Genomic DNA, 7,183 nt, shown 5'->3' with positions numbered 1-7,183 from the left:
TTTTTGGGATTCAACTGCGTTAAGTAAGTCATTAACGTATGACCATTTCCATGAGAGGTAGTCGTAACTGACTAATTTCTCATGATTTTTGAATTGTTCACTTAGCACTAATTGCATCGGGTGATGCTCACAGGGGTGAAGAAGTGGGATTGAAACTAGTGAAATGAATCACATAGCATCAATCGTCACTTCCGGGGCTTGCACCCGGTAACCAAGACTTCCCGGGAGGTCACCCATCCCAGATCTCCTCTGGCTCAAGCGCGCTTAACTGTGGAGTTTTCCCCACAATCAAGCCCACTTAGCTCGCTACCCCATTTGCAAAACCTTAGCAAGTATTGTGCCTCATGAACCATTCAAGTAGAGATCCCTTCACTCTTTTTGAATTTAAGTATTAGGGGTTTACGCAGTGCATTATATTAGATATCGTTTTTTGGGATTCAACTGCGTTAAGTAAGTCACTAACGTATGACCATTTCCATGAGAGGTAGTCGTAACTGACTAATTTCTCATGATTTTTGAATTGTTCACTTAGCACTCATTGCATCGGGTGATGCTCACAGGGGTGAAGAAGTGGGATTGAAACTAGTGAAATGAATCATATAGCATCAATCGTCACTTCCGGGGCTTGCACCCGGTAACCAGGACTTCCCGAGAGGTCACCCATCCCAGATCTCCTCTGGCTCAAGCGCGCTTAACTATGGAGTTTTCCCCACAATCAAGCCCACTTAGCTTGCTACCCCATTTGCAAAACCTTAGCAAGTATTGTGCCTCATGAACCATTCAAGTAGAGATCCCTTCACTCTTTTTGAATTTAAGTATTAAGGGTTTACGCAGTCCATTATATTAGATATCGTTTTTTGGGATTCAACTGCGTTAAGTAAGTCATTAACGTATGACCATTTCCATGAGAGGTAGTCGTAACTGACTAATTTCTAATGATTTTTGAATTGTTCACTTAGCACTCATTGCATCGGGTGATGCTCACAGGGGTGAAGAAGTGGGATTGAAACTAGTGAAATGAATCACATAGCATCAATCGTCACTTCCGGGGCTTGCACCCGGTAACCAGGACTTCCCGGGAGGTCACCCATATGAGATCTCGTCTGGCTCAAGCGCGCTTAACTATGGAGTTTTCCCCACAATCAAGCCCACTTAGCTTGCTACCCCATTTGCAAAACCTTAGCAAGTATTGTGCCTCATGAACCATTCAAGTAGAGATCCCTTCACTCTTTTTGAATTTAAGTATTAGGGGTTTACGCAGTGCATTATATTAGATATCGTTTTTTGGGATTCAACTGCGTTAAGTAAGTGATTAACGTATGACCATTTCCATGAGAGGTAGTCGTAACTGACTAATTTGTCATGATTTTTGAATTGTTCACTTAGCACTCATTGCATCGGGTGATGCTCACAGGGGTGAAGAAGTGGGATTGAAACTAGTGAAATGAATCACATAGCATCAATCGTCACTTCCGGGGCTTGCACCCGGTAGCCAGGACTTCCCGGGAGGTCACCCATCCCAGATCTCCTCTAGCTCAAGCGTGCTTAACTGTGGAGTTTTCCCCACAATCAAGCCCACTTAGCTTGCTACCCCATTTGCAAAACCTTAGCAAGTATTGTGCCTCATGAACCATTCAAGTAGAGATCCCTTCACTCTTTTTGAATTTAAGCATTAGGGGTTTACGCAGTGCATTATATTAGATATCGGTTTTTGGGATTCAACTGCGTTAAATAAGTCATTAATGTATGACTATGTGATTCTTTTCACTAGTTTCAATCCCACTTCTTCACCCTTGTGAGCATCACCCGATGCAATGAGTGCTAAGTGAACAATTCAAAAATCATGAGAAATTAGTCAGTTACGACTACCTCTCATGGAAATGGTCATACGTTAATGACTTACTTAACGCAGTTGAATCCCAAAAAACGATATCTAGTATATATATGTATTAATATATATAGGAGTTTATAATATATATATATATATATTTTGTTGTTTTGGAAAAATGGAAAGAGAAAAGTATTTTATTTTATAAGGTGAAACTTTCAAAGATAGTTTGGATAGATATGATAACAATTAGCTCTTAATAATCTATTTAGTTAGGGATTTATCTAGAAATTAAAAGAATTTATTGTAAGACTTCACAATGAAATGGCCAAATACAAAAACAGATAGAAAAATAATCAGTTCCATAAACTATCTTTAAAATAGTAGCTAGTAGCTAGTACATGTGGGTTATAACTTAATTAAACAAAAAAAATAATAAACATAGATTTCATCACAAAAATAAAACAACTAATAAAATATTGTATTATTGAATGTAATATACACATATCTATTTGTATATTGTATTGTTGAATATAATATACACATATCTATCTGTATATTGTATTGTTGGATGTAATATACACATATCTATTTGTCTGTGTTTTATTTTTATTATTATATATAATGGTTTATAATTCATGGAAAAAGAAATAATAGAAAAAGACAAAGAAAAAAATCAATAAGTTAAATAAAAAAGAAATAAAACTAAAAAAAAATTAGTAACTAATAGAAACAAAAGTCACTAAACTATCCATAATAAAACTTCAACCAATCACGTTACAAATAAATAAATTTAAATAATAATAAAAAATAACAAAAATTGAATCCTAATGCCTAAGTTTTGGGCAAATACAAGCTAATACGCAGTCAGCAAAACTAAATACCTCATACAATACCTTCAGGGTATATAATAATACCAAACGGCGAATAATAAATGCATACACTGTGTCATCATAGTTTTAATGGAGCTCTAACTAAAATTGACAATGAGTACACATCTCATGGGAGTCCTCTAAGGAGGGGGAGGGATTGCCCACACTATCAAAAGTGGTCGAAATCGGGCAAAAGAAAATTCAAAAAATCTTGTAGATGCATTGTTTGAATCATATTTTTTTATGGTGGAAATAAATTCAGCAACGTCAAAACCGTTTAAGACACCAACAATTATGATTTTTTAACAACTTTTACTTAGATTTACAAAAATCTCTAACAAATTTTTTCAAAAATCAGGAACACATGCCTCGTGAAAAGGAAATTGTTCTCCAGCTTTGCAACCACTGTTTTCATACAGCAGGCACGTAATACTCCGTAGAAGATTCCTATAGATAAAGTGGGCCAACAGTCATACAACATACACGTAATACTCCGTAGAAGATTCCATATAGAAAAAGTGGGCGATGGTAGAATTTTCATAACCACTCTTTTAAACTTGCTGTCATTGGGCACTCAATATTCATTGGATGATGGCTGACTTTTCTTTGAACTTGCTGTCTGCTTCAATATGGTAAGGACTTCCAAGATTATTATGACAGCGTCTTTGCAGGTCGGACATAACTGAAATAGGAAGGCTAGCGTACCTACGCCTAACATGTATCTGCAGTGCACGCTTGCATAGTATTTATATACACAATCGTATATTTACACATTTCAATGCAAGTCACTAGTGCTGGGGGAGACTCTGACAGCTCCGACAACGACGTTTTTAATGTTAGAAATCCGCAGTTTCTAAACCTTAATGTGACCCGGTTAAAAGCATTAAAGCATTAAAGCACTAAAGCAGTTTAAAGCATTAAAGCACTAAAGAAGTTTCTAATCTAAAGCATTAGATCTTAAGCGTTGAATTGGTATATGATGGACGTACCAGATTAGAGTAAAATAATATATAAAGGATTGGGTCCTCTCTCTCCCACACAGAAGAGTTGCATTCTTCTCCATCAAGAAGCACATAAAGGAAGTGAGGGCAAGAGGAGAGAAACTGAATTCTGAAGAAGAGGAACAGTCAGGAGTCAGATCAAAGTAGATGGCAGCCATTACATCTTCCGCTGTTAATCAAGGTATGTCATCTATCATATTAAGTTCTGTTTGTGAAATATTCGGTATTGATGATCTTTGGGCTGTTAATGGAAATTTTACATTTGGTATCAGAGCCACAATCAATAACTGAATATTTCCTATGATGCAATTGATTTGTTCTGTGCTTTACTCATGATGTTAATCAAAACCCTCAGCTATAACTAAAAATAAACCCTGTGTGAAAAACACAATCAAGCCCACAACATGGCCCCCTCACAGTCCATGGTTGATCTTCTTTTTCTTTCCATAATCGTCTCTAAACACCGTAATGTCTCATCTGCTTTAAATATTTCAACGATTCAATAAAATATAGAGCATAGATGTCTGCGTCACGCGAGGCTCCGCGTCTATAACGAAGTCAACAATTCAATTAAAATCCGATCTTTGCCCGCTTCGAATCACGCGGCATCTCTAAGTGCGCTGCGAGAGTTGACCTGAAAGCATTTCAATCTGATTGATACATCCAAGAAAACGAAAAAATAATATTACGCCAGACCTGCAGAGAAGCCAGGTCTTTATGTAAAGAACCCAAGTGTGTTTTTTTTTTAATTATTCGCAACCGGCCGGTTTAGCCATTTCTGCTTTTGTTCATTCCCTAGTATCCATCCAGTAGTGCTGAATTTTGTTAGAGTTTTGGTGGCGCTGGATCTCAAGGGGCGAGAATATGCGAGGCACTGTTGTGGATGTGCCCATCTTGGTGGCTCCTTATGAATTATTACTCAAGGTTAGTCAATGCGATATACTCCCTGTATATATTTCGGCCGAGTGGTTGGGACTTGTGGGTGATGGTTCTTGGTTGTATTGAGTAAAGGTTATTGTGTATATATATTGGGTTGGACGGGATCTGGGATTTAAGAGTGATTGTTTACTGGATTAGTGGCACAACAGTGTATTAAATGTGTGTCTCTCTTTAATGCTAAGGATCATTGATGTGGGGACGAAATAATGGAACTCCTGAGCATTTTCTGCTTTTGTGAGGTACTAAAATTCTGTATGATTCCGTTGCGCTGAAACCAAGAACTCTGTCTGTCTGATCAGGCTGTATCATGGCCTACAAGCTTTTGAGATTTTGGCTTGAATTTCAGGCCTTACTAGTCCTCTTTCAATTGGGCATTTTAAATTTGGGCATAAAAGTAATTGCTCTATGACTGATTGTTTTGCAAATTATTTATGCACATGAGATTTATGATTTTGTTAATCACCAAAGTGGTCAAAATCAGAATGTTGTTTTGCATAAGGTATGTGTTATAAATTATTTATGCACATGAGATTTATGATTTTGTTAATCACCAAAGTGGTCAAAATCAAAATAATCATTTAGTGCATAAGTGACATAATGATTATTGATAGAAATTGCCAGTTATAATAATACCAATTAAGAACTGGCGTCACTTATGATAGAACCTGAGAACTTACCCAAAGGAAAGTCTTGTTCTATAACTAGTTGACATGATGAGGTTTAATAGATATTTTGATTAAATAAACATTGATCATCCAAAGATGTCAGTTCTATTTAATTGAACATATTTGTTACCTACTTATGTTTTGGTATTTAATTATGTTAAGTATAAGATAGTATCTACCCAAAGTAGTGCTATATTATACTATTATGTCTACATCTGAATCGCGTTAGTTATGAGCTTATAGTTATTTCATTTTTGATTTGCAGATGATCTATCTTTCGTATGTTTTGAATCAAATTTAGTTGAAGTTCCTATTAATACATGGTTGCTTGATACTGGTGCTACAACTCATGTTTCCAACAATATGCAGGGATTTCTTAAGATCCGAACCATAAATCCAAATGAAGATCGTTTTCTCTTTATGGGAAACGGAATGAAATCTTCAATTGAAGGCATTGGGACTTATCGTCTAATTCTAGAAAGTGGATATGTATTAGACTTATACAGTACCCTTTATGTACCTTCATTATCTAGAAACCTTATTTCCGCAAGTAAATTGGATATTTCTGGTTTTAGATGTGTGATTGGATCTGTTTGTTTTGATTTATATAAGAATACTGATAATGTTGGTTCTGGTATTCTAATTGATGGTTTATATAAATTGAAACTGAATGACACTTATGCGAATTCCTTGTTGAATGTAGTAAATAATGTTGGATGTAAACGTAGCAGGTTGAATGAAAAATTCTACTTTCTTGTGGCATAAACGACTAGGTCATATATCCAAAGAAAGAATGATGAGATTAATAAGTAATGAGATTTTGTCAAATTTGGACTTTAGTGATCTAGAATTATGTGTGGATTGTATTAAAGGTAAACAAACCAAACATAATAAGGAAGGAGCCACTAGAAGCAGCCAGCTTCTTGAAATAATACACACTGATATTTGCGGACCTATGGACACTTCAGCCTTTAATGGAGAAAAGTATTTCATCACTTTCATTGACGATTTTTCCCGTTATGGTTATGTCTATTTGCTTCATGAAAAATCTCAATCTGTGAATGTCCTTGAGACGTTTGTAAAGCAAGTTGAGAGGCAATTAGATAGAAAGGTGAAAATCATAAGGTCTGATAGAGGTGGTGAATATTATGGTAAATATAATGAGTCAGGCCAGTGTCCAGGTCCATTTGCAAAATTCCTCGAAAGTCATGGCATATGTGCGCAATACACAATGCCAGGTACACCACAGCAAAATGGTGTAGCAGAAAGGCGCAATAGGACGTTAATGGATATGATTAGGAGTATGATGTTAGATTCTACACTACCTAAGAATTTGTGGTCGTATGCTCTCAAAACCGCTAATTATTTGTTGAATAGGGTTCCTAGTAAAGCAGTTCAAAAGACTCCTTTTGAGTTATGGACTAACAGGAAACCTAGCTTAAGACACTTGCATGTTTGGGGTTGTCCAGCGGAAGCGAGAATTTATAATCCACATGAAAAGAAATTAGATTCTCGAACGATCAGTGGGTAATTTTTAGGATACCCTGAGAAATCTAAAGGGTACGTGTTTTACTGTCCTAATCATAGTCCAAGAATTGTAGAAACTGGTAATGCAAGATTCATTGAGAATGGTGAAGTCAGTGGGAGTACAAGAAGAGAAATAGTAGAAATAAAAGATACAAGGGTAAATGTTACATTGCCTAGAATAGTTCCTCCATCTACTATTACTCCAAATGTTGTTCCAACTGTTGTAGAACAGCATGATGATAATGAACAACATATAAATGAAGAAGTGCTTCCTGAAGGAAATGACTTACATAATACTGATATGCATGAACCACAACAAGTAGCATTAAGAAGACCTCAAAGAAATCGTAG

The sequence above is a fragment of the Pinus tabuliformis genome, chromosome 2_2, assembly GCF_031772625.1.
Source record: "Pinus tabuliformis cultivar Carrire ecotype Pingquan chromosome 2_2, CPIR1, whole genome shotgun sequence".
Taxonomy (NCBI): domain Eukaryota; kingdom Viridiplantae; phylum Streptophyta; class Pinopsida; order Pinales; family Pinaceae; genus Pinus; species Pinus tabuliformis.
This window is presented reverse-complemented; position numbering follows the sequence as displayed.